The 24494-nt window shown below is 37.8% G+C and overlaps 1 pseudogene; it reads right to left on the bottom strand.

The window, feature by feature from the left end:
* The window catches only part of LOC107864379, a 41786-nt pseudogene that overhangs the window by 14074 nt on the left and 3218 nt on the right, over positions 1–24494 (bottom strand).

The following is a 24494-nucleotide window of genomic DNA, read 5'->3' as shown; positions in this document are numbered from 1 at the left end:
TTGTGAGCCACTAATTCAGTGCTCAAACCAGGCATATCATCATAAGACCATGCAAAAACATCCTTATAATCCATTAATGCTTGAATCATTTTATCTTTTAGCTGTGGCAAAACATGTACACTGATTTTAGTTTCCCTAACATCTTCTTGATCCCCTAGATTTATTGGCTCAGTCTCAGTCAAATTAGGATTCGGTTTGACTTCAAACTGTTCCAACTCTTTGCTTATTTCTTCTAGTGTTTTTTCTTCATTATATTCTCCATCCTGCTTCATTACATCTTGATTAGTTTGGATTTTAAGATCAGGCTGAAAATTCTGCATGCATGTCATGTCATTAGAATCAGCATAAAGAGAACTGTGTAAGAAAAGAAAAACAAAATATATTAGACACAAAACAAAAGGGACATTGCATTTCATTAAATAAAGGATAGAAGGGTTTAAACACAAATGCCAACATAACATAAACAAACTAAATTCCGACTTACAACTCTGAAAGAACTCGGATAAACAGAAAAAAAAAACAAAATAAACTACCAAAACTCCCTCCTAACGGGGAGAGGAGTGACTTTCCAATTATTTAGCTGGACAGCTGGACCTATGAATTGCACGTCTGCCATATTGGTACCTTCTCCTGCTTCAACCATATCAACATCAATACAAAGGTTCTGGAAGTCATCAACCAATTCAACCTCAAATTCCACATGCTTCGTGACACCACTCTTAACAAATGATTTACTGAGTTGTGGCATTGGGCGAGGGAGTGACCATATTTCCTTTTTCCTTCCCTTGGCTTTCTTTAGATCTTCAGTTGTAGGATCAAATCCTAGACCAAACGTGCCCACGTTCTCACTCGGACATATGGGATGAACTACACCGTGCAGAGATGCTCCCAAACACTTTCCTCGCTCAAATCCATACTTCCAAAGTTCACTCAGCATCATGATAGAAGCAGAAGATAATTGCGGTCCCGGTATAGCCTGCCATTCAAGGATATGATTCACTGGCACTGTATCAAAAATTTGATAAACAAATGTCTCCTCTACGTTATTTGCTTTAATAAGAGACAAGGGAGAATCTTCGTAGGCTGATAAATCTCCTTCACCATGAATAACTACTTTTTGCCTGTCATGCTCAAACTTAATCATTTAGTGCAGTGTAGATGCAACCGCCTTGGCCTTGTGGATCCACGGCCTTCCCAACAACAGATTGTAAGAGGAGTCTACATTCAATACTTGAAACTCTATGTCGAACTCAACAGGCCCTATGGTCAACATTAGTTCTATTTCACCAATGGAATTTGATTTTGCACCATCGAAAGCCTTAACACATACATTGTTGGACCTGATCCTGTCAGCACCAATATTCAACTTTTGCAAAGTAGAAATAGGGTAAACATTTGCACCTGAACCTCCATCAATCACAACATGAGTGACGGAGAAATCTTCACACTTCACTGTAATGTAAAGGCCCCGATTATGCCCTGTACCTTCAACAGGCAATTCATCGTCAGAAAAGCTGATCCGATTGACCTCAAAGATTTTTCCAACCATTTTATCAAGTTGGTTGATGGTAATCTCTCTTGGAACATATTCTTCATTTAATGCCTTCAGTAAAACATCACGATGCTCCTTGGAGTGCAACAGCAAAGATAAAAGGGAAATTTGAGCAGGGGTTTTCTTCAACTGGTCTAATATTGAATACTCTGGAAACTTCATCTTTTTCAAAAATTCTTTGGCTTCCTCTTCAGTGATAGGCTTTTTGATAGACGACGGTCCACTCACCGTTGGCTTGAACTTTCTTAAGCTTCCAGGCACGAAGCATCTTCCTGACCTAGTCAAACCCCCTACCTCATCTACATCTTTAATAACATCTTTCCCGTGATAGGTCATCATAGTCTGCCCATAATTCTAGGGAAATCTTTTTGTATCAACTATCGAAGGTTGGGTCACCGGTTTGAGGACAATAGGCACTGCCAGTGCTCCTTTCACCGTCAAGATGGCTTGACTCAGAGCTCCCGCCACTGTCAACTTAGGTTTATCCTGACTTGAATTAACATGCCTTTTGGTGTCTTGTACTGTGATCAGGGGCTTCTTTGTGCTTTCTTGGGCTTTATCTTCTCTCATTTCTTCTTGGCTCAATGACATTATTTTTAAAGACTCCGCTATATTCACCGGTTTCTCTTCAGTGGTCTGTATCTTGACAATAGGCTTATAGTCCCTTGAAGACTCTTTCCCGTCATATATCAATTCTAGCATATTGGCTTCAGCATGGGTTAGCAGCGAATTCTGGTTAATGTTTGGACCTTCTAGGGCCTAGACCAGCATCTGATTTGTGTCAATTAAATCTTGGACAGCTCTCTTTAAATGCCAGCATTTCTCAATATCATGGCCTGGCATATCATAACGGTACGCACACCTTAAAGAATAATCGAGATTCCTTGGTGGTGGATTTGAAAGCCTTCCTTGAATTGGGCTCAAAACCTTCAACTTTCTCAACCTATCAAACAAGCTAGCATATGACTCCCCAAGAGGTGTGAACTGATTTTTGACCGACTTCTCTTTCTTATACTTGGGCCTAGGCTGAAAACTGGGTCTGGAGGGGTTTTGGTAATTTGGTGGAGCGAATGGGCAATTTTGTGGAGCTTGCGCGCGCCATTGCGGGTAAGAAGGGGTTTGGACATATGGCTGCGTGCTATATACTGGGTACGGTGGTGGTGGAATGGAATATAAAGGGTTTTGTGGAGGGTAGTAATGGTGGGGAGGAATATATGGAGCTTGGGTGTAGACTTGGGCTTGGGATTGGGGATAGGGGCGAGGTGGTTTTTTGGGATAGGAATGGGTTCCAGCTATGACAGTCGCCACGTCCTCTTTCTTTTTTCTACCTCCAAATGCACCAGATCCACCTTGAATCGCTTGTGTGGTGGCTTTTAATGCGACAAAACTCACTATTTGGCCAGTCTTAATTCCATCCTCTATCATCTCCCCCATTTTGAGGACTTCCATAAAAGACTTTCCCATTGCCGGAAGTAAATATTGAAAATAGGTCTCATCTTGCGCCTGGATAAAAACTTCTACCAACTTACTTTCTTTCATTGGAGGCTTTACCCTAGCGGCCTGTTCATGCCACCTTATCGCGTATTCTCTAAAACCTTCAGTGCTCTTTTTCTTCATATTGACTAGGGATTTTTCATCCGGAATCAAGTCGATGTTGTACTGAAAATGTTGAACAAATTCAGAAGTCAAATCATCCCAGTTGTTCCATTTATCGATATCTCGATCGATAAACCATTTTGAGGCCAAATCTGAAAGACTCTCGCCAAAGAAGGCCATGAGCAATTCTTTCTTTCCTCCTGCAGCCCTCAACTGGTTGCAATAACGTCTTAAGTGTGCCACGGGATCACCGTGTCCTGCATACTTCTCTAACTTAGGCATCTTAAAACCCGGGGGGAGATTGATGTCTGGGAACATGCACAGATCTTTATAAGAAACACTCATGTAATCTCCGATCCCTTGCAGATTTCTCATAGCCTGCTCCAAACTCTTCAGTTTTCGAGCTATGATATCCTGTTCCTCCGCTGCGACATGTTTCTCTGTATCAAATGGAAATGCAGGCAGCTGAGTGTACCCATATGATTCATTCATTTTCAAGCTAGGCTTCAGGGCATAATACTGACTACCTGACACCTTCAGTACTGGCTCACTGGCAGACCTAGGAAGCCTCATTATGGGACGCGCAACATATATGGGAGTTTCATGTGGTGATGGAGACACAAATACCAGTGTGATTGGTGGTGCTGGTTGAGCAGCGAGTCTTGATTGAGGAGCTGCCAAGGGCACACTAGAATTGTCAGGATAATAATGTCACGGAGTGAATCCTGGCGAGTGCTCAGGTGACTCAGTAGGAGCAGAGAATTGCGCCTGAGAGAGCGGTGGGCAATTAGACATATTCCCAAGACCTTCAGGGAGCGGAGGAGGAGGCATTTCGCTGGCCCATGCCCGGTGTAAATCTATCAATTGTTGCCTGAGCCTTACTACCTCATCATTGTGTTCAGAACTTTCTTCCCTGTGATCCTGATCTGGGTCAATAAGCGAATTTTCAATCTCCCTGTTAGCCATGGCGAACTTTGCTTTGGACCTAGTGAAGTATGGTTGACTAGCCAGGGTGCTGCAAACCTACCACTGTTATCTGAAAGAACATGCTCATCAAAGACGACATCCGTTAGGATTAAGGTACATAACAAACATGGGAATCACATTGGTAAAATTATCCTAAATTCATGTTCATTTCTACCATCTTTTGAGGGTAGCGAGGTCATTTTAACATCATCCTGATTTTTGTCTACACTTATTTTTATCTTCTACGCTCCTTATTATTATTATTTTTTTGCATCCATCTCTATTCTTTTCTTTTCTCTCGTTATCTACCTTTATTTTATAATTTTTTATGGCTTCTGTTTTTCTTTAAAAGAGGAAAAATAATGAAAACAATGAAACAAAACGATTAGATCGAACCCAAAAGTAGGTTGCCTACGTATCATGTTGTACATGAATCAGATCTTGCGTAGTTCGGACCTTGCCAAAATGGTCAATTAAACTTTTTTTTTTCTTGAAACTTTAAGAAGAAAAGAAAAATAACAATTTGTCAAAAAAATTGACGAACATCTTTTGCTTTTTTTTGCTTTTAAATTACCTATACAAAACGAAACCTATGATTACCAAAGAAAAATCTTTTGGGGTTTTCAATTTTGAATTTCATATGAAAAGGAAGCTTGAACCTATTAAAGAAAAATCTTTTTGTAGTTTTCTTTTAAAGACGTATATGAAACACCTACTCTAAATGAAGAGTGAAGAAATATTTTTGGATTTTTTCAAATAAGATCCCCGAACCAACAATAGGCTGTCTACGTATCTCACTCCCGAAAGAAGAGAATCAGGGGTGCGTAGTTCATCCCGATTGGATAATTAACGATTAACTAATAAATTGACCCTAACTTAAGAGACACTGCCAAAACAAACGAATAAAACTTTTTGGATTTTCAACTAGACACTTCAACTAAGACTGACACCACTAATTATGTAGAAAAATCTTTTTGGTATTATATTTTTTTTTTTTTGTTTTTGACAATTAAGTAGAAAAAGCAAACAAAACTTCTTTTTTTCATTTTTTTTTTATGAATTTACGGTACTTTGAGAAGACAAATACAAAACATAAAAAAAATCTTTTTGAGTTTTTGGATTGTGAAAAACAAAAGTCATAACAAATTCTAAAATAAACTACAACATTCCTCTTTTTTCATTCCTTTCGACTCACTTTTTCTATTCTTTTTTCTTTTCGTTTTTGCCTACGCACCTTACTCCTAACAATTTTTTTTTCAAAAATCAGTCCGTCAAATGACCACGTTATCCTCAAAGATGCAACATTTAGCACGTAGGGATGCTTTAGAGGTGAGTCCCCTACAAAGGACCAAGTGGGCCCCATTAGGTCTCAATATGATGCACATAAGTAGGACCTAAAGGCTGACCTACGTTGTGGTTCACTAACATGGCTGTTCGGGGGAGCATATGGTCGATAGTGGCTTCTTTGCTTTCCACCTACTCCATAACACCGACGGCTCCCCCCCCTAAAATAAGGGTGACTCAACTAGAGGTTGTGTACAACACGTGTACTACGGACTTGTTGCAAAAAGAAGGCCGAGGGGTGGACTCATGATGCCAGATATAAAGCGGTAACACATAAGATAAATACTATAAACAAAGAGCACGAAAAAGCACAAAAAGTGAAAATAACACAAACAATAATCACAAACAACGCTTATACACTCGTAATGCCAAACAAAGCCGATACGACTCCAAAAATAGCTCGAATTCTGAAAAATTATTATTGAGATATCCCCAGTAGAGTCGCCAGAAGCTGTCACACCCCTTTTTTAACGTACTCCAAAAAATGGATATATTTTAAAGTTCGAAAGGGTTTTATTATTTAAGTGACGAGAAATGAAAATTTGTTTCGGAAAAGGATTATTTGCATTTTTATTCAGAGTCGCCACTTGGCATAATTCGGTGTGTCAAGTCACCTTTGGAAAATCCTTTTCGAAACCATTTGACTCTTAAACTAGTTTGCGAACAGAGATTCCAACTAAGGAATTCTGTTGACCGAGGGGAAGGTGTTAGGCACCCCTCGATCCCATGGTTCAACCACGGTCGCTTGGTAGAGTGTATCGACTATTTTTGGCATTATGAAATGTATAAACCACACAAAATAACGCAAAATAATCAAACAATAAACAAAACAAAGCAGTCCAAAACGTAAAGTCCAGTCAAATTATACAATCCGAAAAATAGAAAAAAAAATACGAAAATATAAATCCTAGCCTAAACTAAATCTAGACTAAGCTCCAATGCCTTACCCGACGCCGCGGGCCTTCATCACGATCAGTTTTCGCCAACATGATACATCGGGGCATTCCCCGGTGAATAAATACAAGTGATCTCGGGGCATTCCCCGGTGAATAAATACATCTGAATTAAACACGATAATCTAGAAAGAGACATTCACATGCACATTCCAACATCCCACGAAATACTTATTCCTAAATTTCGCCTACCCGTCCTACGTTTGCCTACCCGCTCGACGACATATCGCATTCAACATCAACAATGTATCAAAAATATCAAAATATTTACTTTTATCAATTTTTGATTTCCGTCCCCAAATTTATTTCAAACAATACGATTAAACATGCTTCGATTTATCAATTCACTTTTCGAAGTCCGAAACCAACATCAACCAACACATAACACATATTCGAACATACCAAGCACGCAACAAATAAATCATCCACACCCACAACATCACGAAAAATAAATTAAAGATTCGGTTAGAAGAAATGGACCTCGATGAAATTAATCCTTGTCGATAATAAAGAAATCCGAATACCAAAATACTCGACCGGAGAACCTCAATCGCGATGAATCCAACTCGGTAGAGAGAAAAGCTAATAAGACAACTTCAAAACTAGTGAGACAAACTTTACTATACGAAACCCAACCAAGAACGACGACGCGATTCGATAAAGACGACTCGAAATCCACTATCGACGACGAACCAAGAAATAGACAAAACCAAGATCAACCAACAAACAGCAGGAAACAAAAATCCAATGCAGATCGAGCTTCAGTGACGGAGAGACAGCGGCAGCGCCTGTTCTCCGATGGCGGCACTGGTTCGCCGGCTGTTTCACCAGATGGTGAGCTGCGGATGGAGCCAGTGGCCGATGCGCCGCAGCCAGAGCAGCGACTGCTGGCGGCGGAGCAGCAGCTGGCTTGGCTTTCTTCTTCGGCGGCGAAGGAGGTTTGGTCGGTGAAGGTGGGGGTAGATCTGGCGGGTTTGGCCGAGATCAGAGTGGTGCCGGTGCTAGTTCACCGGAGGGAAAGAGGGCTCACGGCTGAGAGAGAAGGCGGTGGTCGGTTTCAAGGGGAGGGAGACAGAGACGATGGCGTTATTTCCGCCGTCGTTGGTCGGACGGAGGGCGGTGGTGGGCGTTGGCTTTGAGGGGAGGGTCTCGCCGGCGACGGCGAGAGAGGGCAGCGAACGGAGGTTCAATTTCAAAGAGAAGAAGAGAGAGAGTAGAGTCTAGAGAGAGAGAGAGAAAGGGCTCATTTTTCCTTTTTTGTATTTTTGGTTCTTTTATTTGTTTTGTGTATCTGTGTATATATATATGGTATTTTCTTTTTTTGGGTTATTTCTTCTTGGACAAAAAAAAGAGGGGGGTGGGGTGACGTGGGATAGGATATGGGGCATGGGGTAGTGATGTGTTGTCCAAAATTGATAGAAGGGGTGGTTAATTTTGTTACAAAAGAATATTTGGGGATTAGGTTTGTTAGTGGGTTTGTTATTTTTGTATTTTTATGGGATATAATCATACAGGTGAAGGCACGTGGTAAAACAAGGGATAAAAATGTATAACTTGGTCTTCGGGAGGGACAGAATTAGGTGTCTACATTATTCACATACACATACATAACACATACTCAACATCACAGAAGGACACAGAACATCACAACAATACTCACACCTCACAGATTCATGCACTACCAACAGATGCGCACCCTTCTCACCAGAAAAAATACACACACACGCACATAGTGAGGTAGGTGAGAAAACAGTGAGGTGGATAAATTAGAGAACATTGGAGAGAGACGGGAAGGACTAGAGAGACACTGAAAGAGAAGAATTCGATCATAGATCGAGTTTTCCGGCCACTCTTCACCGGAAATCACTTCCCTATCTCCGATTTAACTTCAAAATCCATGAAAAACTCGATCTGAACCATCTCCATTGCTGAAAACCAAGATCGAATAGTTAAACCAGTCTGAAATTGTCCTATTTTGGGATGATTCCAGATGCTCCGAGTTCGATGTTAGCTTGATCGGGGTCAGTTTCAGTCTTTTGGGGTTAATTCCGGTTAGTTCGGGCTAGCTTGGTTTGTTCGGTGTTTGTGTTGAATAACCCCAAGTCGTTTTTTCGTGGATTTGGTTTTAATCATACTGCGACTTTGGGCTTCGTATTTGTGTTGGTTCGTCGTCGAGGTTTTCTGTTCGGGATTCCAAATCAGGGTTTTCTTGATAATTATTATCAAGAACAATTACCGAAAGGTTTATTTCTTAACTTGTTCTCTATTCTTTATTTTAATTTGTTGAATGGGCCATCATTATACGTGGTTTGACTATGTTTATTTGACCTCGTTGATGTTATGATTATGTGCTAGATGATTTGGTTTTGGTGATATGTGAATGAATTTGAGTAATCTTAATGGTGATTGATAAAAAGGAATGGGGGTGAAAATTGAAAACTTGATGTAATTAGTGATTTTGGTTAGTTTGATTTTATTGTTTGTTTAACTTGAAATGAACGTTAATTGAACTTGGTAGTATCATGATTCACTGATTGATTTAGGAAAACGTAGGTTGGGTAGGCAAGGTTTAGAATTTGTGATTTTGTAGGATTTTGGGATACTATTGAATGTGTGAAAGTTATGCGTTGAATGTTTCCTTTTCTCGCATTTGAAAAAATGTATTCATTTAGCCGGGGAATGCCCCGAGACACACTGTATTTATTCACCAGGGAATGTCCCGAAATAGCTTGTTGGCGAAGGTGGATCGTGATGAAGTCCCGAGGCATCGGGTAAAGCACAAGAGCGTAGTTAGGATTAGCATCAGTTAGATAGGATTTATTTTTGCATTTTTTTATTTTGGACTGGACACCGTGCTTTTGATTTGTTTTTATTTTGTTTGTTTGTTTGATTGTTTTTTTGTGTTTTGTGTGGTTTGTACATTCGTAGTGTCAAAATTAGCCGATACGCTCCACCAAGTGACCGTGGTCGAACCACGGGATCGAGGGATGCCTAACACCTTTCCCTTGGTCAACAGAATTCCTTAGCCAGAATCTCTATTCGCAAACCAGTTTAAAGAGTCAAATAGTTTTGAAAAGGATTTTCCAATGGTGACTTGGCACAACGGATTATGCCAAGTGGTGACTCTGAGTTTAAATCTAAATAATCCTTTTTTGAAATAATTTTTCATCTTTTGTCACTTTGATAATAAAACCCTTTCGAACCTTAAAACGATAACTTTTTCGGAGTTAAAAAGGGGTGTGACAGCTCTGGCGACTCTGTTGGGGACTTTTCAGAATTTGAACTTATTTTTTGGAGTTGTATCGGCTTAGTTTGACACTATGAGTGTATAAACATTGTTTGTGTTATCGTTTTTTGTTTATTTTATCATTGCTGAGTGCTACGTGTTTACAGTTTTTCTCTTGTGTGTTACCGCTTTATATCTGGCATCATGTGCAAAACCCGAGTCAATTCTTTCTACAACAAGTTTCGAAGTGCACGTCATGCGCACGAACTCTAGTTGAGTCACCCTTATTTTAGGAGGGGGAGCCGTTGGATGTATGGAGTAGGTGGAAAGCAAAGCAACCACTATCGACCATATGCTCCCCCGAATGGCCTTGTTGGTAAACTCCAACGTAGGTCAGCCTATAGGTCATGCTTATGTGCATCATATTGAGACCTAGCGAGGCCCACTTGGTCCTTTGTAGGAGTCTCTCCTCTAAAGCATCCCTACATGCTAATTGTTGTATTTTTTAGGGTAACAGGGTCATTTGACGGACTGATTTAGGGAAAGCATGTGCTAGAATTAAAGAAGGATGTGTAGGCATGGAAAAATAAAATAAAAAATAAAAATGAAAAAAGGGAGTAAAGGTGAATCAAAAAAGAGTTTCGTAGTTTTTAGGTCCTTTATGGCTTTTGTTTTCCACAATTCAAAAATTCAAAAAAAAAAAAAAGATTTTTTTTTTACTTTTTGCACTCATTTTTCAAAAAAAAAAAGCATCAAAAAAAAATCTTCCTTTTGTTTCCTTTAGCAAGTATTCACAATTCGAAAATACCAAAAAGATTTTTTCAAGAGCTTTTTATAAAAGAAAAATTCTAAAAAAAAGGGTGGTAGAAGTTTTGTACATTTCATATACCAAAAATACCAAAAAGATTTTCTTTCATAGCTGTTGGTGTCATTTTTATGTGAAGTGTCAAATTGAAAACTCAAAAAAAAGATTTTGTTATGTTGTTCATCGCGTATCTTTGGTCGTGTCTCAAGTCAGGGTGCAATCTGTTTTAATCATTAATTGTTCAATTTGGATGAACTACACACCCCTGATTCTCCTCTCTCGAGAGTGAGATACATAGGCAGCCTATTGTTGGTTCGGGGATCTTATTCAAAAATTCAAAAAGATTTTCTTCACTCTTCATTTAGAGTAGGTGTTTCATATATATTTTCAAGAGAAAAACTACAAAAAGATTTTCCTTTAATAGGTTCAAGTATCATTTTCGCATGAAATTCAAAATTGAAAAACCAAAAAGAGTTTTTTTGGTAAACATAGATTTCATTTTATATAGGGATGTTAAGCCTAAAAAAATGCAAAAAAAGACTTTCGTCAATTCTTTTGACAATTTGTTTTTTTCTTTTCCTCTTAAAGTTTCGAGAAAAAAAGAAAAAAAAAGAGGACAAAGAGTTCAATTGGCCATTTTGGCTAAACTTCACGAACTACGCACACCTGATTCTCCTCTCTCAGGGGTGAGATACGTAGGCGCCCTTCTTGGGTTCGGTGATCTTTTCTAAAAAAAAAGAGAGAGAGAGATTTTGAAAAAAATGTTGAACTCTAATATATTTGTTGCCTCTTGTTCAGTTAGTTTAAAGTGGTTGGTTTGTGGCCTCCATATCACACCAAATCCAAGGAAGAGTTAGTTGTGTCCAACAAGGATATAGAGAGTGTCATCATGGATGAAACAAAGAGTCAGGAAATTGAGAGTTTAAAGGAAGATAATTTGAGACTAAGACAACAAATGATGGAAATGTATCAAGCTTGGGCCAGTGGGTTGACTCCACCTTCGTTCCCCACTTTTGACCTTGGAAATACCTTGAGTCTTCCACCAAAATCGCAAAGTCAGTTGCCTTCTGTTGTTGATGCACAACATCATGCCTCAGAATTCTTTCCATGTCAAATGCATCTCAATAATTCCACCACTCTTTTTTTAGCTCCTCAGTATAAGTCTACCACATTCACAGCACCACATACCGTCTGTGCTTTTATTTCTCAACCTTCTACTGAGGCTTCCACTTGGGCTATCAATCCAATAGTTGTGTTGTCTCAATTTGTTAGTGGACCCATGTTCAAGGCTCTTGATGATCATTGTTGTACTCTTGAGCCTACAGTTAAGCTAAGTGGACCGCCAAAATTTCTTACCAAGCAGCCTAGCATGCTAGAAGAGCCCGAGAAAATGGTTGGGAAAGTTAAGAGTGTAGAAAATGATGTGAAAAGTTCCTTGGGACTTGTGGGCTATGAAGATGTTTCATATAAAAACTGGGGCATTTTTTCAAGTGTTAACTCTCCTCCAAGCTTTGAGACATCAAAATTTGAGGAGCTTGGTGGACAGAATGATTCTGTGAAACATTTGGGATGATATTACAAACAATCAAGAGAAACGGAAGGAAAGAAGAAAGAAAATGCACCTATTGTCGTGCCAGGGCCAAAGCAAAGTTTGAGAGGTCCAACTCACCAATATTGTCAGCCTCAATCCTAAGATTACATATCAAATCCACTTACTGATCTACAATGAGGTTCCTATTTTCAAAATCCAAGGAGTTCAATTCCAATTCCTCAATGTCCTTTGAACAATACACAATTGTGTACCCATCCGTCTTCTTATCCACAATGGCATGCACCTGTAACTCAATATCTTCCTCGACCCCCACAAATTTACCAAGGAACCTCTAAATCCAAGTTTTATTCGAGGCTTGGGTTCTCAAAGAGGAGGGAGGAAAAGGATAATTTAACTCCTATTGGGGAATCTTATGCCAGTTTGTTCCATAGATTAAGACAAAGGGGCATGATTAATCCTCTCCTTGGGTATACACCTGATCCATATTCAAGAAATTTTGATCCTAGTGTACGATGTGCATCTCATTCTGATGTTCAAGGTCACAGTATTGAAGATTGTAGGGCTTTGAAAAGAGAAATTGAAAAGATGATTCAAGATAGATCAATTATAGGGCAGAACATTGACAGTGAGGAAAGCTCTAGTCATGCTGATATGCAAACCAGTGTCTAAGATGTCAGGCTGAGCAATTGAGAAGTCACCCATCTCCCTCTTAGGAAGAGGTTTGATAGTTTATTTTGTTTTATTTTCTATTATCCAAATTATTTCAGGGTTGTAGCTCGGGATCTATCTTGTTTTGTCCATATTTCGTTATGTTCAAACCCTTCTATCTTTCTTTTTATTTAAATAGAGTGTCTTTTTTCCCTTTGTGTTTTAAATATGTGATTGTTTGTTGTTCTTTCCACAGTACATTTTATGTTGACTCTAGTTACATGACATGCTAATGAAATTTTCAGCCAGATCTTAAAATCCATTTTAAGCATGAACATTGAATAAGAGTTTTAAAGTTAGAAAAAGAGAGAATCTGGGAAAATAAGTAGAGTGTTGACATTTGGTGATAAGTTCAAGCCTTCTTTGAAAATTAAGACAATTATTTTGAGAATTACAAGAATAAATTGGTCATCAATTGAAAGACATGTCTCGATTAGGTCAAACAGTATCTGTGTGATCCTACATTAAAAGGAATAGAAAAATTAGCTCCACGAAAGGATGAGGAATGTACAACAAAGATGGAGTTTGCAGAAAAAGTATCGACGCACAGTCTCAATTAAAATTAATGTTGTCAAAGTGTCAAATGATCTTCATCTTTCACTTTCATATTGCATGATGTGTTTCTTGAACTTTCAAGGATTGACATGACGAAGGCATTTCATTCTGCTATCCAAACATCGTGTCATCCTTTGTTTACCCCATTTGATCTTTAGTCCTATTTTATTTCATACCCCTCTTTTGGAATCAAGATAGAGTCAGCAAAGCTCAAAAGATAAGTATTGAGCAAAACAATAGAGTCAGAAACATTTTCAAGAAAAAAAAAGGAAAAAGAGAAAAATGTGTCAAAAGAAAGAAAGGAAAAGAATGTCAAAAATAAAGTTAGAAAAATTTCAAAGGAAAAAAGTCAATAAAAAACAAAAGAAAAAATCAAAATCAAGCAAAAGAACAAGTTGCCAGAACTATGTGTGACCTGGTTCTCCTTTTTCGAGGGTGAGATACGTAGGCTGCCCTACTCCAGGCTCGATCCAACCAAATAAACAATTTAGAGTCACCCAGTTAAAGTAAACTGGGGCATGAGTTAATCCTCATTGTTTGACTCTATTCCAAAAGTTATAAGTCCCACCCTACTTCAAGTGTCGATTGGGCCTTATGTCATCCTTTGTTTCTAACCCTATCCAAAAGCCAAGTTATAATCAAAGAAAGACCTTCAGATCAATCTTTGAGGATGTTAAGGCTAAGCATTCAAGGGATATGATGATCCAGTTGGTAACTACTTGTCTTCTTCAACATAAGAAATCAGGAGAGAAATAAAAATGAGAGAGTCTTATTGGTGAAAACCCTCATGGGCACTGTAAGACGATGGTAAGTTGAGAGAGATAAAAATGAGAGAGTCTTATCGGTGAAAACTCTCAGGGGCACCATAAGACGACTGTGAGTTAAGGGAAATGAAGATAAGAGAGTCTCATCAGTGGAAAACCCTTACAGACACCATAAGGCAATGGTGAGCTGAGGAAAAGAAAATGAGAGAAGCTTGTTGGCGAAAACCCTTCAAGGCACCACTAGCTGAATGGGTTCTTAAATACAATTGACCTAAGGAAGCAACTCAGTTTTAAGGCCATTAACTGAACAACAATAGGTAGAAGGTTTGGATGAAAAGATCAAGCTGCTTAATCCAAATGCATGGCATAATCATTAGAGTTGATTGTCATTTTAGATAAATTTTACATTTCTTTGTTTCAACTGGGACATTCATTGTCTTTTCTTTCTTCTCTTTATCTTTATTCTTATTTTTATTTTCTTGAGTCAGTTATCCAAATAAAAAAAATCATTGTCATTTTTCTCGTGTCTTTGAGTCAAGTCCATGACAAAATAAGTGAGAAAAGATTTCAAAACTGGCTACCAGCTTATTCAATTTCACAAAGCAAGACAAAGTCAGTATATGAAGAGACATGATTATGAGCTGAATAAGGCATGCAGAAAGCTTTGTTAACAGAAAAGCTTGGGAACTCATGAAATAAAAAGGTTTAAAGGGTTTATATGAGAAGCATGGCAAAGCAGAGATACTGTGTTTATTTCAGTCACTCTTAATAATCTGAGTTCGAGTCAATGATTCAACAAGTCAATGATATATGTTAATGGTTGGAAGCAAGGTTAAAAGTGACGAGGGCAAGAGCGATCGTTCCGAAAGCTAAAGCCACAAACCAGCCACCATATTTTAAACTCACAAGTTTTCTTTGATGAAACAGGAAATATATTACCTTCAAAGCAGGGACTTCAGAGCATAAACATCAAGGGTTGCAATGCCTCACTTTTATAAATGCAGGAAGCAATATTGCTGCACAGGTTTGATAATAAAATCATGGTAAAAATTCATCATCCTATATCCCTCAGAGACACACTTGTCCAGGGATTTCAGTTTTCATTTGCTAGGTGATACACTTATTAAATTGAACCTTCACTCCTAGGAGACGTACCTTTTAGTCGAGTCATTCCCCTTAACTCTTAGAAGACGTACCTTTTAGTTGATTCATTCCCCTGATTCCTATAAGACGTACCTTTCAGTCGAGTCACTCCCCTGATTTCTATAAGACATACCTCTTAGTCGAGTCAATTTCCTTAAACCCTAGAAGACATACATTTTAGTCGAGTCATTCCCTTTGATTCCTATAAGACGTACCTTTTATTCAAGTCATCTCCTTTGATTCCTATAAGACGTACTTTTTAGTCGAGTCATTTCCTTTGATTCCTATAAGACGTACCTTTTAGTAGAGTCATTCCCTTTGATTCCTATAAGATGTACCTTTTAGTCGAGTCATCTCCTTTGATTCTTATAAGACATACCTTTTAGTCGATTCATTCCCTTTGATTTCTATAAGACGTACCTTTTAGTCGAGTCATCCCCTTTGATTCCTATAAGATGTACCTTTTAGTCGAGTCAATCCCCTTGATTCCTATAATACGTGCCTTTTAGTTGATTCATCTCCTTTAATTTCTATAAGACGTACCTTTTAGTTGAGTTATCTCATTTGATTCCTATAAGACGTACCTTTTAGTCAAGTCATTCCCCTTGATTCCTATAAGACGTACCTTTTAGTCGAGTCATTCACTTGATTTCTAGAAGACGTACCTTTTAGTCAAGTCATTCCCCTTGACTCTTAGAAGACGTACCTTTTAGTCGAGTCACTCATTTTGATTCCTATAAGACGTACCCTTTAATCGAGTCATCCCCTTTGATTCCTATAAGATGTACCTTTTAGTCGAGTCATCTCCTTTGATTCCTATAAGACGTACCTTTGAGTCGAGTCATTCTCCCTTGATTCCTAAAAGATGTACCTTTGAGTCGAGTCATCCCCTTTGATTCCTATAAGATGTACCTTTTAGTCAAGTCAATCCCCTTGATTTCTATAAGACGCGCCTTTTAGTTGAGTTATCTCCTTTGATTTCTGTAAGATGTACCTTTTAGTCGAGTCGTCTCCTCTGATTCCTATAAGACGTACCTTTTAGTCAAGTCATTCTCTTTGATTCCTATAAGACGTAACTTTTAGTCTAGTCATTCACTTGATTCCTAGAAGACATACCTTTTAGTCGAGTCATTCACTTGATTCCTAGAAGACGTACCTTTTAGTCAAGTCATTCCCTTTGATTCCTATAAGACGTACCTTTTAGTCGAGTCATTCCCTTTGATTCCTATAAGACGTATCTTTTAGTTGAGTCATTCCCCTTGATTCCTATAAGACGTACCTTTTAGTCGAGTCATTCCCCTTGATTCCTAGAAAATGTACTTTCTAGTCGAATCATCGCAACATACAAGTAGTATTGACTGGATGTGCCTTTCACGAAAGTCCTTTAATGATAAACTAGAGCAAAATTTAATTCTTGTTTTTGGAACTTTACTTTTCTGGCAAACGAAATTTCCCTTCATAATAATTTTGTTTGGGATAATTTTCTTTCCAGTTTTGATGTGATTTCAGGAGCCTGCCCGAAGCACAGGGCGAATAAATGGAAACCAAGTAACAAGGTGAAGAAATTAAAAGTTAAACAGATTGAAAAATATCAAGTCAGGAGCCCGCCTATAGAACAGGATGAAGAAATTGAAAGCATAGCAACAAGTTGATGAAATAGCAAGTCAGGAACCCACCTGGAGAACAGGGTGTAGAAATTGAAAGGCAAGCAACAAGTTGAAGAAATTGCAAGTCAGGAGCCTGCCTGAAGAATAGGGTGATGAAACTAAAGTCAAGAGTCCAAAAGAAGTTGTATCGATAGGATTTTTGTAATTTTCATTTATGTTTAGCTTGTAATTTTTATTTTTGATGTAATGAAAGAGCCACGGACCAGAACCTCAACGAGACCTCACTCGACTCTCCAACTCAATTGTCCTTCTTCCTTTTGTATCTTTCTTTGAATAATGGTCGGGTCAAAATTCTATCTCGTTGTCTAATTCTTTGTATGAAAACACTTTTTGTTTACATGAAAACAGGGGCATGATGTAGACATGTAATTTTGTCCCTCCCTAAAAATATTTTTACCATTTTTACCCTCGTCTTGGAGTGTGCCCTCACCCGTATGATTATATCCTACAAAAATACAAAAAATAACAATTCTTAACAAATAAAATCCTTAATATTCTCTTATCATAACAAACTTTATTCATACGCTACCCTACCCCACACCTCTCTACCCACGTACCCCACCCCAACCAAGTCACGATTTTTTCCCCTTTTCTCTTAACAGATTCCAAAAAAGGGATTTTTACACTTTTTAGAAGAGACCCACAGGGAAATATAAGAAACAACACCACAACAACCATTTTGATCATAGAATCATCTTTTCCACAAAACCAAGAGGACCGGACAGCATATAGATCACATACAAAATTCAATTCGGGGACCTCACTATTTTTTTCTTCACTCACAGAAGTATCCACATACGCATACGTCACACATACTCAACATCACAGAAGGACACAGAACATCATAACAATACTCACACCTCACAGATTCACGCACTACCAACAGATGTGCACCCTCTCACCAGAAAAAATACACTCACATGTATACAGTGAGGTCGGTGAGAAAACCGTGAGATGGATGAATTAGAGAACATCAGAGAGAGGCAGAAAGGATGAGAGAGACACCAAAAGAGAAGAAGTAGACCGTAGATCGAGTTTTCCAGCCACTCTTCACTGGAACTCACTTCCCTAGCTCTATTTGACTTTGAAATCCATCAAAAACTCGATCTAAACCATCTCTATTGCTAAAAATCAAGATCGAATAGTTAAACCAGTCTGAAATCATCCTGTTTGGGGTTGATTCCGGCTGCTCCGAGTTTGATGTTAGTTTGTTCGAGGTCAGTTTTAGTTTTTTGGGGTTAATTCCGGTCAGTTTGGGCTAGCTTTGGTTTGTTCAGTGTTTGAGTTGAATACCCCAAGTCATTTTTTCATGGATTTGGTTTTAATCGGACTGCGACTTTGGGTTTCGTATTTGAGTTGGTTCATCATCGAGGTTTTCTGTTTGGGATTCCAAATCTAAGTCTTCTTTATAATTATTATCAAGATCAATTACTGAAAGGTCCATTTCTTAACTTGTTCTCTATTCTTTATTTTAATTTGTTGAATGGGCGATGATTAGACATGGTTTGACTATGTTTGTTTGACCTCATTGATGTTATGATTATGTGCTAGATGATTTGGCTTCGGTGATATGTGAATGAATTTGAGTAATCTTAATGGTGATTGATAAAAAGAAAGGGGGGTGAAAATTGAAAACATGATGTAATTAGTGAGTTTGGTTAGTTTGATTTTATTGTTTGTTTTACTTGAAATGAACGTTAATTGAACTTGGTAGTATCATGATTCACCGATTGGTTTAGGCAAACGTAGGTTGGGTAGGCAAGGTTTAGAATTTATGATTTTGTTGAATTTTAAAATACTGTTGAATGTCTGAAAGTTATGCGTTGAATGTTTTCTTTTCTCGCATTTAAAAAAATGTATTCATTTAGCCAGGGAATGCCCCGAGACACATTGTATTTATTCACCGGGGAATGTCCCGACGTAGCTTATTGGCGAAGGCGGATCGTGATGAAGGACCGAGGCATCGGGTAAAGCACGGGAGCATAGTTAGGATTAGCATATGTTAGATAGGATTTATTTTTGCATTTTTTTATTTCGGACTGTATAAATTGGACTGAACGTCGTGCTTCTGATTCATTTTTGTTTTGTTTGTTTGTTTGATTGTTTTTTCATGTTTTGTGTGGTTTGTACATTCGTAATGTCAAAATTAGCCGATGCGGTCCACCAAGCGATCGTGGTCGAACCACGGGATCGAGGGATGACTAACACCTTCCCCTCGGTCAACAGAATTCCTTAGCCGGAATCTCTATTTGCAAACCAGTTTAAAGAGTCAAATGCTTTTGAAAAAGATTTTTCAATGGTGACTTGGCACACCGAATTAAGCCAAGTGGCGACTCTGAGTATAAATCTAAATAATCCTTTTTCATCTTTTGTCACTTTGATAATAAAAATCCTTTCAAACCTTAAAACGATAACTTTTACGGATTTAAAAAGGGGTGTAACATCTTTAAAAAATACCTTAGTTGAAAAAATTAAAAATGTTCTTAATACTCACATAAACTGTTTTGTAGGTTTAATTGTGAATGATGTTTTCCAAGTAACAGCGATAGTTGAGAAGCTATCAACTTTGTGGAAAGACTTCAAAAACTACTTAAAGCATAAACGCAAGGAGATGACTGTCGAAGATCTTATTGACCGATTGCATATTGAAGAGGACAATAAAGTTGCCGAGAGAAGGTCAAAAGGGAATTCTACAATTAATGAAGCACATATTGTAGAAGATGATCAAAACAATTTGAAGAAAAGAAAGAAAGTTGAACATGGAAGCAATCAACCCAAGAAAAAGTTCAAGGGAAAATGCTTCAATTGTGGAAAAATTGGCCACAAGTCCACAGATTGTCGAGCCCAAAAGAAAGACAAGAAAAAAGATCAAGAAAATATGATTGAATCCAATAAAAAATGTGATGATTTGTGTGCTATGTTCTCAGAATGCAACTTGGTGGGGAATCCTCGCGAATGGTGGATGGATTCTAGTGCCACCCGCCATGTATGTGCCAACAAGGAGTTGTTTTCGTCATTATCTCCGGCTCAAATAGAATAAATGATCTACATGGCTAACTCCGCTACTGCTAAGGTGGAAGGAACAGGAAAAATTTGCTTAAAGATGACAACCGACAAGGTCTTGACACTGAACAGTGTGTTATATGTCCCGGAGTTACGTAGGAACTTAATTTCTGTTTCACTCCTAGAAAAGAACAGATTCAAATGTGTAACCATTTTTGGAAAAATTGTAATTAGCAAATGAGAAATGTATGTAGGGAAAGGCTATCTGATCGAAGGCCTTTATAAGATGAATGTAATGACTGTTGAAATAAATAAAAGTTCAAATTCTTCTTATTTTCTTGAATCTTATGATTTATGGCATGAACGTTTAGGCCATGTTACTTACAAAATGGTACGAAAACTGATTAACTTAGAAGTTTTGCCAAACTTTGAGTGCAATAAATCAAAGTGTCAAACGTGTGTGGAATCGAAGTATGCAAAGGAATTTCAATCCCTTAGACTTAATACACACTGACATTTGTAATATGAAGTCAACACCATCACGTGGTGGGAAAAAGTATTTCATAACTTTTATTGTCGATTGTACTAGATATTGTTATGTCTACTTGCCAAATAGTAAGGATGAAGCAATAGACGCATTTAGGCAATATAAAACTGAAGTTGACAATCAGTTAGATAAAAAGATCAAAATGATAAGAAGTGATAGGGGCGGAGAATATGAATCTCCCTTTGCGCAAATATGTGTAGAGAATGGAATAATACATCAAACTATGACCCCATATTCACCTCAATCTAATGGAATTGCGAAAAGAAAAAGCCAAACTTTGAAAGAAATAATGAATGTCTTACTTATAAGTTCTGGTTTACCGCAAAACTTATGGGGGGAGGCTATCCTTACGGACAATCGTATACTCAATAGAGTTCCCCATAGTAAGACACAATCAATTTCTTATGAAAAATGAAAAGGAAACAAACCCAACTTGAAATATTTCAAAGTGTGGGGGTGCCTAGCGAAGGTTCAAGTTCCTATACCTAAAAAGGTTAAGATAGGACCTAAAATGGTGGACTGTGTGTTCATAGGATATGCTAAAAGTAGTAACGCATATCGATTTTTGGTTCATAAATCCGAACATCCAGATATTTATGAAAAGACGGTAATTGAATCAGACAATGTTGAATTCTTTAAAAATATTTACCTATATAAAATTAGACATGAACATTCTAGTGGAGGATCTAAACGACCTCGAGATGAACCAAGTGAAAATGTACATAATGAAGAAAATCCAAGACGTAGTACACGTCAAAGAACGTCAACTTCGTTTGGATTAGATTTTGTAACATTTCTCTTAGAAAATGAGCCTCAAACGTTTAGAGAAGCGATGTCATCATCAGACTCATCCTTTTGGAAAGAGGCATTCAATAGTGAGATAGATTTAATATTAAGCAACCATACATGAGAATTAGTTTACCTTCCTCTCGAAAATAAACCGTTAGGTTCTAAATGGATCTTCAAAAGGAAAATGAAGGCGGATGGTACTATTGACAAATACAAGGGAAGACTTGTAGTAAAAGGTTTTAAACAGAAGGAGGGCCTTGATTACTTTGATACATACTCGCTAGTAACAAGGATAACCTCGATTCGAATGTTAATTCCCTTGGTGGCGGTATATGATCTTCAAATCCATCAAATGGATGTGAAGACCGCATTCCTAAATGGAGATTTGGAGGAATAAATATACATGGAACAACCTGAGGGTTTTGTGGTTCCAGGAAAAGAAAATAAGGCGTGTAAACTTGTAAAGTCACTTTATGGACTAAAACAAGCACCTAAGCAATGGCATGCAAAGTTTGACCAAACTATGTTGGCAAACAGATTCAAGATAAATGAATGTGATAAATGTGTATATATATTAAAGACACACCAAATCACTAAGTTCATTGTTTGTTTATATGTGGATAATATGTTGATCATCAGCAGAGACATTTATGACATAAATGCAACCAAACGAATGCTCGAGAGCAAGTTTGGTATAAAAGACCTTGGAGTTATAGATGTGATCTTAGGTATAAGAATCCATCGAACTACAAAAAGGTTAGCATTGTCACAGTATCATTATATCGAAAAAGTACTTGACAAGTTCAAGTATATGGAATTCGATATTACCAAGACTCCATTGGATGTGAACTTTTCACTTTGAAAGAATGAAGGTGAAAGTGACTCACAATTCAAGTACCCAAGAGTATTGGGATGTTTAATGTATATAATGAACTGTACACAACCATACATAGCATGTGCAATTAGTAAATTGAGTCAGTACATGAGTAATCCCAACAAAATTCATTGGATGACTTTGAAAAGAGTTTTGGGGTATCTTAAATACACTCAAAACTATGTGTTGCATTATAATAAATATCCTGCGGTACTTGAAGGATATAGTGATGCAAATTGGATCACCAGATCAAACGAAGTAAAATCCACAAGTGGATATGTATTTACTATCGGTGGAGGATCAGTTTCTTGGAAATCATCCAAACAGACTTGTATTGCTCTCTCTACAATGGAATCTGAATTTATCTCATTAGATAAAGCCGATAAAGAAGCAAAATGGCTCCAAAATTTCTTTGAAGATATTCCGTATTGGCCCAAGCTAGTGGCACTAGTATGTAAACACTATGATAGCCAAGCGGTAATAGGTAGGGCAGGGAGCATGATGTACAACGGTAAATCTCGTCACATACGATAGAGATATAATACCGTTCGAGAACTTCTCTCTAGTGGAATTATCACTATTGACTATGTAAAGTCAAAGGATAATGTGTCAGATCCACTTACAAAAGGCCTATCTAGAGAAGGAGTGGAAAGAACATCCAAGGGAATGGGTTTAAGGCCTAGGACGAGTCAGCATGACGGTAACTCTACCTAGCAGAATGGAGATCCCAAGATCTAGGTTCAAGGAGATCAAACAAAGTTGTGTCTGACAGGTTTAACATTGTCAATTACCCAACCCATTCTCATGATGTAGACAATGTATAGTAAACTAGGATAAGACTTAAGGTGAAAAGTTTTTTAATGACTATCTAAATTTGGCAGATTTGACCAAACAATTTAATCTACAGGATTGAACTTTTAGAAATCACCTATGTGAGGGAGAAGTGGAAGCCGCTTCAAACCGAATGTTAGTAAAGGCATATTCTCTAAGATCTCATAAAATCGGGACGTGTTCATGGCTGAAAAGAACAAAACCGTGGGAACCATAAATGGTAAAAGGCTGGTTGTGTGACATGTGTTTTCTAGGTGTACATTAAAGCCCGACGATTCAAAGATATCAAATCTACCAATTGACCGAGTGCATCCGATGCATGTTCATTATGGAAAGTTCAAAGAAAAACTCACTTATCCAGATGTAATCAGTCTTTGCTTGATGATCACATACTTGTCCGTAAAATTTTTACGAAAAATAGTCATTCCCCATTCATGTGGGGGATTGTTAGGTTCATAGTAGATGAAAGAAGCGTGAATGGAAAAATGGAGAGTAAAAGAGTGGAGGGAAGGAGACACAAAAATGGAAAGTGTACTCCCAAATTGGCAAGTTTACTCTTTCTCCCACATTGATCGAAGAAGAGAACTTAAGGATGTTTGTATTGAGAAACACTAACTCCACATGGATAGTGAGGTAAGAACTAGATGATGCCTCGCGTCGTCGTCGTCGTCGCTCGCTCAGCTCGGCTTAGGATTTGGTTTTGGATTTGGATTTGGATAATGATCAATCGATGAGATCTATCTTTTTGGACAAATTTTATTTGGCAGAAATAAATAAATTCAATCCGAAAATAGTGTTTTGAAACTCCATTTATAAATGCATGCATGCAGCGCACTGTTTCACTGGTTTGAATGAACTGGTGCCACTGTTTTGAATTCATGAACTGGTGTACATTTTTGAACTGATGTTGCTGCAGAAGGTTGCACTGCTTCATGAATTGATGCACTGTTTTCGAACAGGTGCTACAGAAATTTGCAATTGTTCAACGAAAATACACTCTGATTCACGAAATGACATACCTATTCGGAACAGATGCACTGTTTAGGATAAACAGACATGCATTTTCAGGAAAAAATCACCTCTAAATTGAACCAATGTCACCTTTTCGAAGAGGCATGTTATGGCTATAAAAATCTGCTTTCTTCCACAGGTTTTGAGTATGAAATATTTTGAATTAAAAAATATTCTTCTTGTCATCAAAATACTCTGTGTGATCATAAAAACCATTGAGTGCGTTCGTAGAATTCGACTATTTGAGGTACCTCTATAGTTGGATTGCTGGCCATTTTATCCTGGGAGGAAAATGCCACAACCTCGGGTACAGTGAGGGGATTATTTCCTTAAGGAAACTCCGTGAATTCGGACGACTTGGCCTATTCAATTTCTGTTTCATCTTTATTTTTCTGAAAAATAAATACACCTCTTGGAAAGGTCATTTTGATCTTGTGTTAAGGGTATTTGATACTTCATTGTGTTCTTATTTATACTTGAACTTGAGTTGAAGTTGTTGTTGTAATATACAGATTCGTCATACCCGACTATATTGTGGGAAATAACAGAAACTACAATCACAGTAGAAGAACCAAATTTCAATGAGAATATTTTTCCATATTTTTGGA

Source organism: Capsicum annuum, chromosome 3 (assembly GCF_002878395.1).
Source record: "Capsicum annuum cultivar UCD-10X-F1 chromosome 3, UCD10Xv1.1, whole genome shotgun sequence".
NCBI classification, from domain to species: domain Eukaryota; kingdom Viridiplantae; phylum Streptophyta; class Magnoliopsida; order Solanales; family Solanaceae; genus Capsicum; species Capsicum annuum.
The sequence above is the reverse complement of the archived record's forward strand: the minus strand, read 5'-3'. Positions and strand labels throughout refer to the sequence as shown.